This window comes from Rhinatrema bivittatum, chromosome 1, assembly GCF_901001135.1.
Source record: "Rhinatrema bivittatum chromosome 1, aRhiBiv1.1, whole genome shotgun sequence".
In the NCBI taxonomy this organism is placed as follows: Eukaryota; Metazoa; Chordata; class Amphibia; order Gymnophiona; family Rhinatrematidae; genus Rhinatrema; species Rhinatrema bivittatum.
This window is the reverse complement of record NC_042615.1, coordinates 271,864,841-271,883,663: the sequence shown is the minus strand read 5'-3', so window position 1 is coordinate 271,883,663 and position 18,823 is coordinate 271,864,841. Positions and strand designations below refer to the sequence as shown.

The following is an 18,823-nucleotide window of genomic DNA, read 5'->3' as shown; positions in this document are numbered from 1 at the left end:
AAGCAGCAGTAAAAAGAAAAGATGCCAATCTCGTCAACACGGACACACTGACTGTTCTGTCTTCAGTGTCTCTCATACGTTTATTACCAATTACTTTAACTCCTGGAGTTTCCCTGGACACCTCTCACTCTGTCTACCCCACAGATTGCTCTCCAGCAGGGTGTGACTGCTGGAGGGCTTGTACTTTGCCCCCTGAGCCACAGGGTAGATCTTTTGTTCTTAAGGCTGCTGTTTAAATGACTTGAATGTTTCTCTTAAGGTTAGCAACTGCCGCTCCGTGCCGGTTTAGCTTTTTTATTTATTCCCATCCTCTAGCCTTTTAGGGATCCAGTGTTTAACCCATGCCCCTTTGAAATCCTTCACAGTTTTAGTCTTCACCACTTCCTCCGGAAGGGCATTCCAGGCATCCACCACCCTCTCAGTGAAGACATATTTCCTGACATTGGCTCTATGTCTTCCTCCCTGGAGTTTCAAATTGTGACCCCTAGTTCTACTAAATTGTTTCCAATGTTATCATTGTGGAGAACATTAACACCTGACTGCCTTGCAGTGTGGAGGAGTGGGTTATCAGCGGCCCGCCTGATTGTGTTGATCTTCTCTGTGACCTTGCAATCCAGATCCTGCAGTCTTCACAAGGGTTATTATGTGCCCAATACCTGGACTGGATTTTTGCATGCAGCTGCTATAGGACCACCACAAAGTCTTTCAGGTAACTATGGGTTGGAAATGCAAGCCTAGGGGGTTATGTCTATTTTCTTTATCAGCTCATGTTGAGAATCTGTACCTCCTATTTTGTTGTTATGTATCCTTTCTCTCTAAAATGATCCATGCCAGATGTTAGATTTCACACATGTCTATTTTTGTTCCCTCCCATCCCTATGTGATGTCAATACTCTATCAAAGAGAACCAGCTGGGGAAAACTCCACATCACCTGAAGCTCCAGTTACTATACTAGCTCTGTTAAATATCTTCAAGCAAGACTGTATTCTACTTCATTGCATGTTTAACACATTGCAAAGGTAGAGGGGGCCCATATTGCATACCAGCAACAACAGAGTTATGGCATTTTGCTGGGAGCTGCCTGAAGCTCTATAAAAGGGATGACGTTAGATAGATTTGTTGGGTTTTTTAATAATGTGCCTTTGCTGTCCTAAAGAATATGACCATGTGGATGGGCATACTAGCTTAAAGTTATAAGATATGGAAGAATAGTAAATTGATAGCTAGCTATTGCTACTCTGTGTGATCCACAACACCCAACATCAAGGGAACCCCTTGATATGTGGTCATGTGCAGTCGCTATTTTAAGAACAGCCACTTTGTGACTGTCCTATTCAATAGCTCCCGTGTTTTATTCTTTTTAATTCTTTATTTAAAAACTTTTTCTTTTTTAATAGAGATGTGAATCGGAACCGGAATCGGAAATTATTTTTCCCGCGGTCCAATCGTTGTTTTTTTTTTTTTAATCGGCTGTGCCGAGTCGATAACCCAAAAACACAGCCTAACCCTTTAAAATTAGTTCTTTAGTATCCCCCCACCCTCCGGACCCCTCAAACCCCCCCCAAAAAAATTTGAGTACCTGGTGGTCCAATGGGGGTCCTGGGAGTGTCCTCCCGCTCTCGGGCCGTCGGCTGCCAGTAAACAAAATGGCACCGGTGGCCCTTTGCCCTTAGCATGTGACAGGGTATCTGTGCCATTGGCCGGCCCCTGTCGCATGGTAGGAGCACTGGATGGCCCGCACCATTTTTAAAGATGGCGCCGGCCATCCATTGCTCCTATTTTCAATCGGCAGATAAACGATTCACATCCCTATTTTTTAATATTGCTTTTTTTAAAAAACCTTTGTGTGCTTCATTTTCTCCGGCACTCTGTCTGACCCACTTATCAGTTACTACTTTTTTTCTCTCTCGAGTACTTATCTGAGAATTAAAAAAAAATTTAAATAAATAAATAAATAAAAAAGAAGTAACTGATAAGTGGGTCGGACAGGGCGTCAGGGAAAAGGAAGCACACAAAGGTTTTTTTTTAAAAAAAGCAATATTTAAAAAAAAAAAAAGTATTTAAATAAATTATTAAAAAGAATAAAACACGGGAGCTATTGAATAGGTCAGTCACAAAGTGGCTGTTCTTAAAATAGTGACCGCACATGATCACATATCAAGGGGTTCCCTTGATGTTGGTTGTTGTAGATCTCTTGAACAACCCTTGAGGTTGGTTGTTGATTAGTTGACTCTGTGTGATCCAGCATGAATGTGCTGTGAAATTTGAAGTCTGTGATTTAAAGATATATTTTTGCTTAAGCTTGCACCCTAAATATTTCTTCACTGTCTATATATACTGGATGAGCTACAGGAGTACTGCAGACTAGGTATTCTGTTTAACAGTGGAAAAAGGTATAGGGCTGATAAGTACAATGATGTTCTGTCCCTCAAAACCTCTCCTCTTTGCTGTGTGGATGAAAAATCACCATCCCTAGCACACTCCATAATTACTAGGTGTATGCTCAGTTCCCCCTTCACCCTGTGTTAATGATGAGCCCTCTGTGCAATCCCCCTACCCTCTGTGAGTCTTTAATATTACAGTAAACGTGTTACAATAGAACAAGTTTGGTACACAACCCCGAGTGGCTCCCTAGGTCCCAGGGCTACACTGAAATAATTAAGCGAAGATAGCAATGGAAATATATGTAATGTCTTTTATATATGTGTTGGATGTCCATGTAGTTGCACATCGCAGCTGTATGTGAGATGGAGATGGTGCTACAGAACCTCATTCCAACACTGATGCTTTTGACAGCTCCACCCCTCCTTTGCTTGGCAGATGACTGTCCTCCCTTGATCACTGGAAGCTTTGGTGAAGGTGAAAAAAACCAAACCTGAACTCATAATACATGTCTACAATTGTAACGTTGCCATTCTGTTATTTGTTTGGCAAGGGAATTTTCCAAAGAACTCCCCCTTCCCCCCTCTCGGCCCCCCCTCCCCAGCCATCCATTGCCATCTCTGTCACTACATATACAATAAACACATAATTTTAAATGAAAAACATTTTAGTTAGTGTAAAATATTTAAAATACAAACATTAAAAAAAAATTGGGGAGGGGCACACTAGGGACTAAAAGTATTTACACAAAAAAACCCCAGGGAGTTAGGGATGAGGGAGGATGCTCAGGATCCCTACAGCTGCCCCCAGCAGTTGTATGGCCCCGAGAATCACATCCCTGGTCCTTGTCATCCTCCCCTGATAGGCACACATAGCCCTCAGCTCCTCTAGCACCCCCCTCAGGGAAGTACAAAATTTGCCCCTAGTAAGAGGCTCATCATTGGGAGAACTTGCTCCTGATGATGAGCCTCTGCGCTACTCACCTGGGGGTGGCACAGAGGAAGGAGAGGGCCATGCATGCCTGCCTGGGTCAGCAAAAGCTGCTCCGTTCGTGTCCCCATATCCCTAATTCCCTGGGTAAAACAGGGAGAAGGCCCTACTTGATGGGGAATGGGAAGTGGCCTGGAGTCCACCTCTTCCACTGGAGGTGGCTCCATTACCGCCACTTCAATGTCTGGGGGAGGAGCATTCTGCTCCCCCCAGTGACAGCGGCTGCTCCTGGTGCGGGTGCTGGGCCTGTCTCCACTTCTTCTGCTTCAGGAACACCTTAAAACAAAAGCAGGGGTCAGAATGATGTGTACTTAAATGTGGAAGTACATGTTATCTATATATGAACATTGCCCAGTAGCATGAAAGATTCACTTACTACCAGCCCCAACCCGCTCAGCATGCAGCTGCTCCAGCCACCTCCTCTTCTTGAGGTGCAGTCACCGGGCCTTCTTCTTCAGGTCCTCTAGCTATAGAAAAGAAATAGGAAGACTACCATGAGTGAGCTCTGTAGCTGGTAATGGGACCTCCATACTGGTATGTGACAATGAATGCTATTATCAGATTTAGCCTCCATGAAGGACCATGATACCCCACTTCACTAGTCATGTAGCTGTGGAACATCCTTGTGGAGTAACATCAGTCTTGCAACGGGTCCTCATGTATGCCTTCTCAATGCATTAATTATTTGCTCTCCTAAGGTCTGTGCTTCTCTGGTCACTCTGGCCAACACCAAGGCATGCAGGTTTTCTAGTTATCACCTAGGGGCATGCACGCTAATGAGAAAGGGATATAGTCAGGTGGGCATGGCAGATTGTCTCATGCACAGTAATTGTGACTACCCTGAAAAGCTGACTACCTAGGTGCAAGCAAGTCCTGAGAGTGCAATGAATTGATGAACATAACAGCAGGAAACCATTTTATATTCCATGGGAAAGTTACTACCATCTCTTCCTTACAGCATTTACAATACTTAAGGCTCTAAGGCTTCAAGCATTCCATGTAAATATGGCCTACTGTCTTTGTTACCTAGTATGACCTCATTGTAGCTATGATCATCCATGCAAATAATCTTAGGTCTTAACATTACAGTTTCCATATATAACCATATAACACAACACTCTATGGTGGTGACTAGCATCCCCCCAAGGCGTAACCTGACCTTCACACTCCCCCAGTGCCCTCATATGCAGTAGCTTACGTAACTGTAAAGACAGTCAACTTAGACCACAGCAGTAGGAGGCACACTGGTTGAATTTCTGCTGGAGCTGTCACCAGGCCCTGCACAGCAGGAGGTAATTAGTGTGCCTGCCAGTACCAGGAAGAGGCATCTCTCCTCTGCCACCACCAGGGCTATCTCCCTCTCCCGGCCATCTTACACGCATGCAGTGAAGAGGAACAGGAAATCCTGCCCTCGCGTTTCCATGCACGTGAATACAGGCGCTCCATTGCTCAGTGTGTGCAAGGGTGCGCGCTGCGCTCAAGGGACACATGCAACTCGCACCTGAAAGATGCGTGTATTTTGCAATGCTTGTGCACATATGCACGAGCATGCAAAATACGTTCCCCTTGAGACGCGCTGTGCCATACTTGCGTTTATGGCTGTGCGCGCACATTTTAAAATCTACCCTTAAGACACCTTGATTAATAGTAATTAATGGACTTCTCCTCCAAGAACTTATCCAAATCTTTTTTAAACCCAGCTACACTAACTGCACTAACCATATCCCCTGGCAACAAATTCCAGAGCTTTATTATGCGTTGAGAGAAAAAGAATTTTCTCTGATTAATTTTAAATGTGCTACATGCTAACTTCATGGACTGCTCCCTGGTCCTTCTATTATCCAAAAGAGTAAATAATCGATTTACATTTACCCATTCTAGGCCTCTCATGATTTTAAACACCTCTATCATATCCCCTCTCAGCCATCTCTTCTCCAAGTTGAACAGCCCTAACCTCTTCAGCCTTTCCTCATAGGGGAGTTGTTCCATCCCCTTTATTATTTTGATCGCCTTTCTCTGTAAATTCTCCAATGCAACTATAACATTTTTGAGATGCGACGACCAGAATCGTACCAGTACTCAAATTGCGATCTCCCCATGGAGCAATACAGAGGCATTATGACATCCACCGTTTTATTCACCATTCCCTTCCTAATAATTCCTAACATTTTGTTTGCTTTTTTGACTAAGTCAATGCATTTGACGATTTCAATGCATTATCCACCATGAAGCCTAGCTTTTTTTCCTGGATTGTAGCTCCTAATATAGAACTTAACATCATGTAACTACAGCTAGGGTTATTTTTCCCTATATGCAACACCTTGTATTTCTCCACATTAAATTCCATCTGCCATTTGGATGCCCAATCTTCCAGTCTCGCAATGTCCTCTGCAATTAATCACAATCCGCTTGTGATTTAAATACTCTAAATAATTTTGTATCATCTGCAAATTTGATTACCTCATTCGTCGTATTCCTTTTGAGATCATTTATATATATATTGAAAAGCACCGGTCCAAGTACAGATCCCTGAGGCAAGCCACTGTTTATCCTTTTCCACTGGGAAAAAGGACCATTTAATCCTACTCTCTGTTTCATGACTTTTAACCAGTCTGTAATCCACAAAAGCACACTGCCTCCTATCCCATGACTTTTTAGTTTTCTTAGAAGCCACTCATGGGGAACTTTTGTCAAACGCCTTCTGAAAATCCAAATACACTACATCTACCGGTTCAGCTTTATCCACATGTTTATTAACCCTTCAATAAGATGACTGTGTTTAATGAAACAAAAAAATGACTGTTTCATTAAACTATGTCTTTCAATATGCTCTGCGATTTTGAACTTTAGAATAGTTTCCACTATTTTTTCCCAGCACTGAAGACAGGCTCACTGGTCTGTAGTTTCCCGGATCACCCCTGGTGCCCTTTTTAAATATTGGGTTACATTGGCCACCCTCCACTCTTCAGGTACAATGGACGATTTTAATGATAAAACTTGTAACCTAACTAATAGATCTGAAATTTCATTTTTGAGTTTCTTCAGAACCATGGGGCGCATACCATCCAATCCAGGTGATTTGCTACTCTTTACTTTGTCAATCTGGCCTATTACATCTTCCAGGTTCACAGTGATTTGGTTCAGTTCATCTCACTCATCAACCTTGAAAACCATCTCCGGAACCAGTATCTCCCCAACATCCTCATTAGTAAACACAGAAGCAAAGAATTAATTTAGTCTTTCTGCAATGGCCTTATCTTCCTTAAGAGCCCCTCTAACCCCTCGGTCATCTAACAGTCCAACCAACTCCCTCACAGGTTTCTTGGTTCGGATATATTTAAAAAAGTTTAGACTGCCTTATCAATGTTTTCAACTTAACTTGACAATGCTTATGCTTTTTCCTATTTTCTTCAGATAGATCTTTCTTCCAATTTTTATAGGATTTTTTTTTGTGGCTAAAATAGCCTCTTTCACCTCACCTTTTAACCATGCCGATAATAGTCTTGCCTTCCCTTCCACCTTTCTTAATGTGTGGAATGCATCTGGACTGCGCTTCTAAGATTGTATTTTTAAACAATGTCCATGCCTGATGTACATTTTTAACCTTTGCAGCTGCACTTTTCAGTTTTTTCTATCTATTTTCCTCATTTTATCAAAGTTTCCCTTTTGAAAATTTAGTGTTAGAGCTGTAGATTTACATATTGTCCCCCTTTCCGTCATTAGTTCAAATTTGATCATGTTAAGATCACTATTGCCAAGTGACCCCACCACCATTACCTCTCTCACCAAATCATGCATTCCACTAAGAATTAAAAATAGCTCCCTTTCTCGTTGGTTCCTGAACCAATTGCTCCATGAAGAAGGTTAAACTTATTCGGCTAATTTAGCTGGATAAGTCTCAATATACCTACTTATCCAGCAGGATAAGTAGCTCCTTCACATTACAACTCTGTCCTGCCCACCATTTAGCTGGCTAAGTAGTGGTTGCTCAGCATGGCCGGATACTCAATTGCTACCACGTAGCTGTATAAGTCCTAACTTATCCGGCTAAGTGGCACTGAATTTTGGGCCCAGAAACTATAACGTACCAGATAGATTAGAGAGAGAAGGGATATGTCCATGCAGAAGCTCAGACAAAAATAGACTGGGGATGAAGTGCATGCACATGGGAACTCCCACACATGCTTAGTAAAGCAAAAGCTCATGATATAGGTGAGAAGAATCTGTTTGGCATGAAGTCAACTATGTGTTATGGCTAATTTAGCCCTACTTGTCGATGGAGAATGACAGATAGATAAGTCCCATAATCTGTAATTCTATTTGCAACTTAATACTTTTATTCAACCAGGATAGCTTACATAAGTGCTGGCGGATCCACTGAAGGACCTATTTAATAGATCCTTGAAGAATGGAATGGTGCTGCAAGATTGGAAAAAGGCTGTTGTCCCATGTTACAAAAAGTGATAGCAGGGAGGATCCTGGAAACTATAGGTCAGTTATCCTTACTTTGCTGGTGAGAAAATTAATGGATACTCTGCTAAACAAAGCAGAGTTGCTTACCTGTAATAGGTGTTCCTCGCGGACAGCAGGATGTTAGTCCGCACACATGGGTAACATATTCGGATGGAGCCTGGCCCGGAATTTTGATCTCAAAGATTCTAGAGGTTTCAAATATGCCCTACTGAGAATGTGCAGTTATTACCCTGCCCCTAGGGAGAGTCCCTCAGTCCATTATATATCTAATACATGGAGAAACCAACTTCCAGGGTAGTCAGGTGGGTTTCGTGAGGACTGATATCCTGTGTCCTTTGAGAACACCTGTTACAGGTAAGCAACTCTGCTTTTTCTAAGGAAAAGATCCCCAAGCTATAGGCTGCCTGTGAAGGACAAAGCAGGAAACCCCACAGTGCTGAAAGCACCACCTTTTTCCCATTTCCCGGTGAGGCAGCAACCTCAAAAATAGGTCTAGTTAGGAAAAGAGTTGGGTTCTACAAAAGAAAACCATAGAACAGACTGAGACACACATACCCAGATGTGTCACAGAAGTACCTAAGGCAGAGGTGTGATGTGAAGTCCAGCAAGAAGCATACTTTGCCTTATGGGACTATTACAGTCAGGGTTTTGGATCAGCGAACCCTGACAAACAAAGCAGGTCTAGATCCTCCTGGATACAGGAAAGGGCCTAATGAATCAACCAAGAGAAGAATTATTGGACAAAGACCGCACAGTTTCCTTCAGTGTCAGAAGACAACTGAAAAACCAACTGGGGCCAGAAAGCCCTCCAGAAAAACTGCGGGCCACTAGCATCTGTAAGACAGAATGCATTTGCAGAAGCACGTCCAGTGATTGGCTTATAGGCAAAATGGGCAGAAAAACACAAGCAACAGTTGGAAGAAGTGGCAACAGTGGCCAGGTCTGTGGCAAACTTACCACCGAGGGCAGACATCAAGCATGTCACGTATGAAAGGCAATCCCTGAAACGGGATCACTGGCTCAAAACTCCCCAAGTACGGAGTGTCAAGTTAGGCATGAAATTCACCCATGCTCCACCCTGTCAAGAGTAGTCCTATCCATCCTGACTGCAGGATAGCTCAGGTGAGCAGGGAGGCACTTTGGCCAACCCAGTGAAGTATGAAAAGCTATAGCAGTATTGGCCAAAATTTGTAGAGAAACAGGGAAAAGGTATACAGTTGTGCTCATAAGTTTACATACCACTGTATAGCATTTTACAAAAACAAGAGGGAGCAGACAAAACACATCTGTTATTTTTAATGTTTCAAATTAAACTATTTTATGCATCACAGAATAGCAGAATCATTAAACAAACCACAGCAATAAAGGATATAATAAAATGGTCTTGTTCAAAAGATTACGTACCCTTAGTTCTTAATATTTTGTATTGTCCCCTTTTGCATCAATGACTGCTTGCAGTCTTCTGTGATACTTGTGAATAAGGCCCTTCATTTTATCACTGCCCATTCCTCTTGGTAAAAAGCCTCCAGATCCTGTAAATTCTTTGGTTGTTTAGCATGAACTGCATGTTTGAGTTCTCCCCAAAGTGGCTCAATGATGTTGAGGTCAGGAGACTATGATGGCCACCCCAGAACCTTCACTTTCTTCTGCTGCGGCCAATAAAAGGCCAATTTAGTAGTGGTAAATGGAACCTACTCTGAAGAGATAAGTGCTGAGTTCTTCAAGGATTGGTTCTGTTCAATATCTTTGTGAGCAATATTGCGGAGGAATTACAAGGTAAAGTCTGTCTTTTTTGGTTGATGCTAAGATCTGAAGGAACAGAGTAAATAAGACACAGAGGGGGGTCAAAGATTTGGCAGCTGGGATTCAATGCCAAAATGTGCACGGTCATGCATTTAGAGTGTAGTAATCCAAAGGAGCTGTGTATGATGGTGGGAGAGACACCTTGGGGGTGATAGTGACTAATAATCTGAAGGCAACGAAGCAATGTGATAAGGCAATGCCTATGGCTGGAAGGATGCTGGGCTGCATAGAGAGGTATAACTAGCTGGAAAAGGGAGGCGATGATACTTGCGTAGAGGCTGGTGAGGCCTCACCTGGAGTACTGTGTTCAGTTTGGACACTGTATCTCAAAAACAATTCAAAGATGAAAGCAGTCCAAAGAAAGGCAACCAAAATGGTGTGGGGTCTGCACCAGATCAACTGCATCTCCTGAGACTGAAGGACCTAAAATATGTATAACCTGGAGAAGAGAAGAGACAGGGGAGATATGATACAGACTTTCAAATACTTGAAAGTAATTAATGATGCACAAATATCATAACTTTGCCAATGTAGAGGAAGTTATAGAACTAGTGGTCATTGTATGAAACTCCAAGAGGGCAGACTTAGGAACAAGATCAGGAAATATTTCTTCATGAAAAAAGTGGTGGATGCATGGAATGCCTTCTAGAAGAAGTGGTGAAGACAAAAATAATGGAATTCAAAAGGGTGTGGAATAAACAGAGGATTCCTAGTGGCTAGAGGACAGAAATGAAGAAATGAGTTAACCTCTATTAACTTTAGAAGTAACATTTCTGCATGGGGTAACCTGTGCAGAGTTGTAGTTACTGGCCTAAGCAACTTACTAGTCAGGTTGGATGGACCATTTGAGTCTTTAACTGCCGTCAATCATGTTACTATGTAACCTGCCTCAAAGATTTAAATCAGTGGTTCGCAACCTGTGATCTGCAGACCCCTAAGGGTCCACCAAACCATGACAGGGGATCCACAAAAACCCACGCCAAGAAGAGGCCCGACAAACCTCATTCCATGGTGGCCACGAAAGAGAAGGCCCAACAGGCCACCAATGGCTGAAAAGAGGGCCGCTGGAGATTCCATCTTACCAGCAGTCAAAGACTATAGGAGGGCAAGAGGCCGCCAGCTCAGCCGATCCTGGCGGCTGCTGAGGAATGAAGGCCCCCGGCACATCCCATCTCTCTGGCAGTCGAAGATTGCAGGAAGCCCGAGGCTGCTGGCTCACCCCATCCCAACAGTAGCCAAAGAATGCAGGAAGAAGTGGGCCGCCAGCACACTCCATCCCGCTGGCAGCCTGAATGAGAAGGCGGTCACTGAACCCCTCTCTCCGTTTAGATTCTAGGACAAGGAGAGGGCATATGAACATGTATGCCAGTGTGAATTAGAGAGAGGGTGCTTGTATGTGTGTGAATGTGTGTGTGAGAGGGAGCCTGTGTGTGTATAAGAGAGAGGGAGCGTGTTTGTGTGAGCATGTATGTGCATGAGAGGGTATGTATATATGAGGGTGTGTGCATGAGAGAGAGAGTATGTGAGTGTGAAAGAGAGAGATCTTGTGTATGAGAGATGGGGTATATGTGTGAGAGACACCATGGGGCAGATTTTAAAAGGGTTACGCACGTAACCCTTTTAAACCCGCTCCTGTGCGCGCTGAGCCTATTTTGCATAGGCCCGGTGACGCGTGCAAGCCCCGGGATGGGCAGTTATCCCGGGGTAGTACTAAGGCCTCCAGCACAGCGGCTGTGCCAGGGGATCGTGCGCCGGCACTTGGCCGGCGTGCGCAACCTACACCTGCCCAGAGGCAGGCACAACTTATAAAATAAAGGTAGGGGGGTGATTTAGGTAGGGCTGGGAGGCGGATTAGGTAGGGGAAGGTGGGGGGGGGGGCGGAAGGGAACGGGGAAAGCCATCGGGGCTCCCCTAGGGCTCGGCGCGTGCAAGGTGCACAAATGTGCACCCCCTTGTGTGCATCGACACCGGATTTTATAACATGCACGTGGCTGCGTGCGCATGTTATAAAATCGGGCATAGATTTGTGCGCAGAGTTGCGCGCACAAATCTACGCCCGCGCGTAGCTACTAAAATCTGACCCATGTGTGGTATGACATAGAGGAAGTGTGTATGTGAGCATGTGTGTATGACAGAGAGAGAGTTTGTGTGAGAGAAAGGGAGCATGTGTGTTTGAGTGAGAATGAACGTGTGCATATATGCGTGTATGAGAGGAGAAGGTTTGTGCACTCCTCTCCCCATCCCTACTAATTCATGGCAATTTCAGGATGACTGGAAATCAAAAGGTTCCAGGTTTGGAGAGTGGGGAATTTTAAAATCCTTTTTAGTTTTATTAATGGCTATTATTTCATGTGTCTGATGTTTTGAAATATTTTATTGTTTATTAAGAAATTTAAAAATAATTTAAGAGTTTTAAATTATTGGATTTTGCATATGTCAGTTTTGAAATATTCTTTTATTAATATTGTTTTACTGCTGATATTTTATATTTCTTGGTTGTATTTTGTGATGTTTTATGAGGCATGGCAATGTTTCTGTTTTTCCACTGTTGCACTGCATATGCAGTCTGGCTTCTTACAGTTTGCAGTTCAATTTTTGTCTGCACGTTTATATTTATACTCTGTATTCTGTATTTGAAGAGTGTCTGACTGCGTTTTGCATGTATGACTTAGGTGAGGTATTCTGCTAGCATGTAGTTTCTAAATAGGGATCTATAGCAGCCTAATGTTTTCTGTTTTCCTAATAGGAGATGTATTGGTGTTTTAGGGCCTGGTGTAAAATCGCAGTGCTGCATTTTTTAAAGTAAGATTCTTACTGTTTGAGTTATGGTATGGCAAGTTTTCTATAGGCTCTAAGTACATTTTTTTGCAGGATTTTGTATTATACAATACTTCTGGTAATGGAAGGAGTTAATGTTGCTGTTACTGAGGTGACATCAGAATCTGAATATTATGTTTCTATGGGGAGTAGTAAGGGGAAATGTCCTTGTTCTGATCAGCATCCTTTGTTGGGGGAGTTTCTGTGAACACAGGGTATTGTAAAAAAATGCACAAAATGAAGGAAACACTAATGTCTAATAGACAATAACCAAAAATAACTAGTGCATGCAAATGATCAATTATGAATGATTGGTCTATAAAAATTATGCCAACCTCATGATCAATTAATTACTATTTTTTTTATTTTTAATTTATTATTGATGTATTTATAAAGAGGAAAATACTTCAGCACTGGTTAAGAATATGTTGACTTCAAATTCTAAAAACCAGTCATTATAATCACAGGTCAAAAACCTCTTTTTATTTTTGATATCTTTACTTATGAATTTTTAATCTTCTTTCTTTAAAATGACTTTGCTCTCACAGTCTTTGCCGCTCTAAGCAGTATTGTAACGATCATGCAAACTGTTTCATACTCCTGTGTTTATCTCAAGAAAGTGCTGCTTAAGTGACCGTACACATGCATGAAATCTTCCGTTTCACTTTCATTTATGTGTGTGCCCAAATAAAATTACTTTTCTTCAAAAGACAAAGACTTTATCCAGGTTTATCTTTATATTGCCCAGTATTAAAGTGTCTTTCTTCTGTCAAATTCACTTATCTTAAATGAATACTGCAGCTTTGTCCTCTCCAAAAACGCCAACGTTGACGTTTCACCAACATTGCATCAGGGCAGATTCTATGAGTCGAGACCGATACATCCATTGATTGATATGTTCCAACTGTTAGTACTAAGGGATGTCACAGTCTTGGAACAAAAAGATGAAAGATTTTATAATAATCTTGATAAAACGTCACGTCGGGCTTTATCTATGCTGGCCAAGAATCAAGAAGTCATAATTAAACCAGCTGATAAAGGCGGCTCCATTGTTCTAATGGACAGGGTAAATTATGTTCAAGAAATTAGACGTCAAATCGATGATGGCACTACATATAAAAAATTAAAGGAGAACCCGACCAGAAAATTACAGCAAATGATCAAAAGAGTTACAGACAATGGAAAAGATTTAGGTTTTCTTGACTGTAAAAGAATATACTTTTTTGAATCTTAATCATCCACGTGATCTGGTAATATACATGTTACCTAAGATTCACAAAACTCTGCACAATCCTCCTGGGAAACCTATTATTTCCTCGAATGCTTCCATTTTGGAACCATTGTCACAATTTGTGGATTACTTCTTGAAGGATTTTGGACAAAGGTTCAACCAATATAAGAGATACAACACATTTTTTACAGATGATTGAACCATTACTGAACACTGCACAGGATCAATGGTTAGTTACATTTGACATCAAATCGTTGTACACATCAATCCCTCAAGATGAAGTATTGAAAGTAATAGAAGATTATTTGAATAGGAGAGAACGACCGCATCATATACCAACTGAATTTATATTGTGTTTAGCTACCATTGCCCTAAAACAAAATTTTTTTTAGTTTTTCAAAATGAGTTTTTTCAACAAATTTCTGGGACAGCAATGGGGGCCACAATGGTCCCCTCTATCACTAATCTATTTATGATGGAATTTGAAAAAATACAGATTGATTATTCACCGTTCTGTCAAAGGATTACGCCCAATAAAAGATATATAGACGATATTTTTATTTTATGGAATGGCAGTGAAATAGAACTTAATTCTTTCAGTAAATGGAACAATTCTTGTGATGCTAACATACAATTTACTATGCATTACAATTTCAAGGAAATACTTTTTTAGGATGTTCTGATTAAGAAAACTGAGATGGGAGATGTTGTGACCAGTGTCTATAAAAAAAACAACTGATAGAAACACTATGCTCCATTATAGTAGTGCATATCCCTTATTTTTAAAAAACAGTTTACCCATTTCTCAATTTTTAAGATACAGATACAATTGCACAATTTTTAAACAGCAATTTGAAGAACTTGTGCAAGCTTTCAAAATAAGAGGTTATCCAACCAAATGCATTAAAAATGCCTTTAAGAGAGCTTTATGTTATGATAGGGATGCATTATTGATGACTGGCAAGAAACAAGATAATTCTAATACAGTGACATGTGTGACCAAATATTCTCCTACTTCGAGGGAAAATCATCAGAAGTATTCATACACATTAGCAAATAATTAAAATGGTTCCAGGACTTGAAAGTCTGGATGTCCGGATGGCATTTTCCAGAAGTAAAGATCTAAAAGAAATTTTGTATCCGGCTTCGTTACCAGATACGGTAAGAACACAGAATTATCAACAATAGATGGTAAAAATATCTTGGGGCACTACAGATGCAGACACTGTTCAATTTGTGACCAGACTTTACAGATAAAGAAATATACATGCCCAAAAACAAAATATACATTCAAGTTTCAACACCACCACCTGTCAAAGTAATTTTGTCATTTACATTATTGTATGACCTTGTGATAAAATCCACTTAGGACAAACCATCAGTCCTTTCAGACTATGTACTGGGGAACACAAAAGGTGTTTGAGAAACATGAAAGAATCAGTCCCTATTATATCACATTGTTTTAAAGAGAAACACAGTATAAAAGATCTGAGATGGTTTGTTATAGACCATGTTAAACAGGACAGAACGGGAGGAAACCATGAACGTTTATTGTATCAGAGAGAACACAGATGGATTTTTAAACTTTATGCCGATATCTATATCTCTCAGACTCAGAATTTGCCCTGATGCATTAGCGAATCGTCAACGTTGGCGTTTTTGGAGAGGACGAAGCCGCAGTATTCATTTAAGATAAGTGAATTTGATAGAAGAAACACACTTTAATACTGGGCAATATAAAGATAAACATGGATAAAGTCTTTGTCTTTTGATGAAAAATAATTTTATTTGGGCACACACATAAATGATAGTAAAACGGAAGATTTCATGCATGTGTACGGTCATTTAAGCAGCACTTTCTTGAGATAAACACAGGAGTATGAAAGTTTGCATGATCGTTACAATACTGCTTAGAGCGGCAACGACTTTAAGAGCAAAGTCATTTTAAAGAAAGAAGAAGATTAAAGAAGATTAAAAATTCATAAGTAAAGATATCAAAAATAAAAAGAGGTTTTTGACCCATGATTGTAATGACTGGTTTTTAGAATTTGAAGTCAACATATTCTTAACCAGAGCTGAGGTCTTTTCCTCTTTATAAATATATCAATTAATAATAAATTAAAAACAAAAAACAATAATTAATAAATAAATAATAGTAATTAATTGGTTGAGAGGTTGCCATAATTTTTATAGACCAATTATGCATACTTGATCATTTGCATGCACTAGTTATTTTTGGTTATTGTAAAAACTCTGTCCTCGAAACTCATGCTTTAATAAATTGGTTAGTCTATAAGGTGCCACTCGATTCCTGTCATTTTAAATACACCAGACTAACACAGCTTTCCCTCTGAAGATTTTTCACTCCAGGGTATTGTAGAATGTGAGGTGCAGGTTTTATCTTGATTTGATCCACTTCTAGAAGAATTTTTTATTTATGCTCTTGAATAATTTTAGTGGTAAAATTAAACTGGCTAGGGATTTTTTTTTGTTACTTAGAAGATTCATCTGTCTGGAGAGGCCACTGACATGCATGCCCTGCATCTTGCAACAATGGTGCAAAATGTTTGTAGCAGTGCCTCTTGCTTAATGAATATGGGTGTCTTGACCTCTGCATGTATGGAATTTGGTAACAGGCAGCTGTGGAGAGAGCCACTGGATCCCCACCAAGATCAAACAGGATGGTTTCCCTGTCACAGGTGATTTTCTTTAAAAGAACATTAAAAATAATTTAAAAAAAACAACCCCAAAAACCTTGCTAGGTGGGGTGGGTAGGAAATATGTGCACCAAACCTCTCTCCACATCACTCTTTTAGTGATGTGGCCCTGTCTCAAACATCCCTCCTTTCCCTTTTCCCACCAGTTTCTCACTCTGTCTTCCCCCTCTCTCACTTCACCAGTCGTTCTGTCTCCCTCCATAAGTTCATCCCTACTGTCTCTCCCTCCACCAGTGTATCCTCATAAGTTGCTATCTCTCTCTCTTTTTCCACCAGTCCATCCCTTCCACTTTGTTTGTCTCCCTCCACCAGTCCATCCCCACTAGTCGATCTCCACCAGTCCATCTCACTTTCTTCTCTACCAGTACCTTTCTACTGGTCTGTCTCTCTCTCTCCACTAGTCCATTTCCACTAGTCAGTCTCTCTCCCTCTACTAGTCTGGTGGAAAGAATGGGTATAGATTGATAGTCTCTCACACTCCGTTTCTTGCCAATCTGTCGCTCTCCCTCCCTTCCTCCACCAGTCCATCCTGGTCAGTCTCTCTCCCTCCACCAGTCCAACTCTGCCGTCTCTCTCTCTCTCTCCTACCCTGCCGGTCTCTCTCCCTCTCCTTCCACCAATCCATTCCCCTCAGTTGGTCCAGATCCAGCTGTGTGAGTGCCTATAATTAATTACATCACAAGTTATTGAATATAAATACAGTCTTGCACGTTTACTGCTGTGTTTTGCAATTATATGTATTCCATTTATATCAGTAAGCACTATTTAATAAGTTGTATATATTATGAATGAGGCCAGGTGCATATTGTTATTTATTACATTGATAACTTTTCTATATTCGGCATATTACAGCAGGTAAAAAAAAGAGAAGTGGGGGTCTGTGAAAATTTTGGAGGCTGAAAGGGGGTCCATGTTCCCAAAAAGGTTGGGAACCCCTGATGTAAATTATATTATAGAGGAGATACATTATGCGCAGTTTATGTAGAAAAAAGGTTCAGCAAACAAACTGTAGGTGACATCTTTTTATTGGACTAACTTAAAGCTAGTCATAGATGTGTTAACATAAGCTGTTGATACCTTTTTATTAGACTATTTCTACATATTTAAGTGGACTAATACAGCAATCACTACTGCTGTACAGTTTAGATGAAACCTATATATTTAAAAACTCTTAACTAAAAGATCCGAACTAAGCCATATAAGTTTGATTTAAACTCACGTTAGGTGCTGAACCTAGCTCTTCTATCAGCAAGCACACTATACGATCAAGCAGTCTACTTTGAAACAATGATGCCATCTTATACACAAAGCAGTCTTTCCATTCTCCCAATAATGAAGCTATAACTTTCCTCCAAAAACTTTTCAAAACTCCAGTATCATTAGTATTCTGCTTTCCAAATGAACGGGCACGTCGCCAAACTTGAAGACCCATAGAACTTTTACAGTTCCAAAAAACCTCAAATATTATTATTATTATTATTGAATTCCAGTATGCATCTGGTCATTTTAAAGAGGGCTCAGTAAGTAAAACCGTCTTCATTGCAGGTGTCGAACCTAGTACGCAGAGCATTTGGGGTGAGAGGGAGGGGATGTGCACGACACCTTTTTCAGTGCCTCTGGACTCGTGGAGCCGCCATGGTTACATACTCGGACTTCCCGTTCCCATGGTAACCACGGGGCACTAGTCCATCCGCTCGAGCGATGAATTCATTTCATATCATCATCATCATATAAACGCAAGAACTGAGCACCTGATCGTGCCAGGACCCGCCGCTGAGAGCGGCTTCCGATCTTTCCCCCAACGCCTCGGGCCTTCCAGTGCCCGACCGGCCTCGGTCAGCCAAGCCGACGCATCCCTTCCCTCCCCCCCCAACAGCGTTTCGGCAGCACAGAACGCCGCAGGAGTCATGAAATAAAATAGTTTAAAAAAAAAAAAATACCGTCTGCAATAACGATGGTAAAATATTTCTTCAGCACCTCAAGTTACCTTATCTGATCCCAGCGTTGTTGCAAATCTCAAATCCTGCTCGCTCTCTACAGCTGAGAGACGGCGGCGGCGGCGGCGGCGGCCCGTAAGCAGCAGACGCGCAGCACCGTTAGCCGCGGCAGTACCGGAAGCTGCGCTCGAATTCCAGCAGCTCTCGCGCGCCGGCAGGCAGCCTGTCAAATGTCTGATGGGCTCCGTGTTGGTGCGCATGCGCGGAGCACCGCCGCGCGCCCCCCCCCCCCCCCCCTCCCCCTCTGCCGTCCTCCTCTCCTCCCCTAACCCGCCGTCTTTCTATGGTGTCGACCAGAGCTGAGTGTGGCAACAAAGAGGGAAAGAGTCGCGCCTCGTTGTCTGCAAGAGCGCGGTGAAAAAAAGCCGCTTGTAAACATACAAAGTAGCCCAAATTGGTGTAGAAATCTCCT

At 41.6% G+C, this 18,823-nt stretch overlaps 1 long non-coding RNA gene across 1 annotated transcript; it reads right to left on the bottom strand.

The window, feature by feature from the left end:
* Positions 1–2,988: 2,988 nt before the first annotated feature.
* LOC115080483 lies at positions 2,989–18,597 on the bottom strand. The gene is made up of 3 exons (XR_003853574.1): positions 18,402–18,597; positions 3,750–3,840; positions 2,989–3,649 (listed from the first exon to the last, which is right to left on the bottom strand). It is a non-coding gene; the product is annotated as an uncharacterized LOC115080483 (long non-coding RNA).
* Positions 18,598–18,823: the final 226 nt, after the last annotated feature.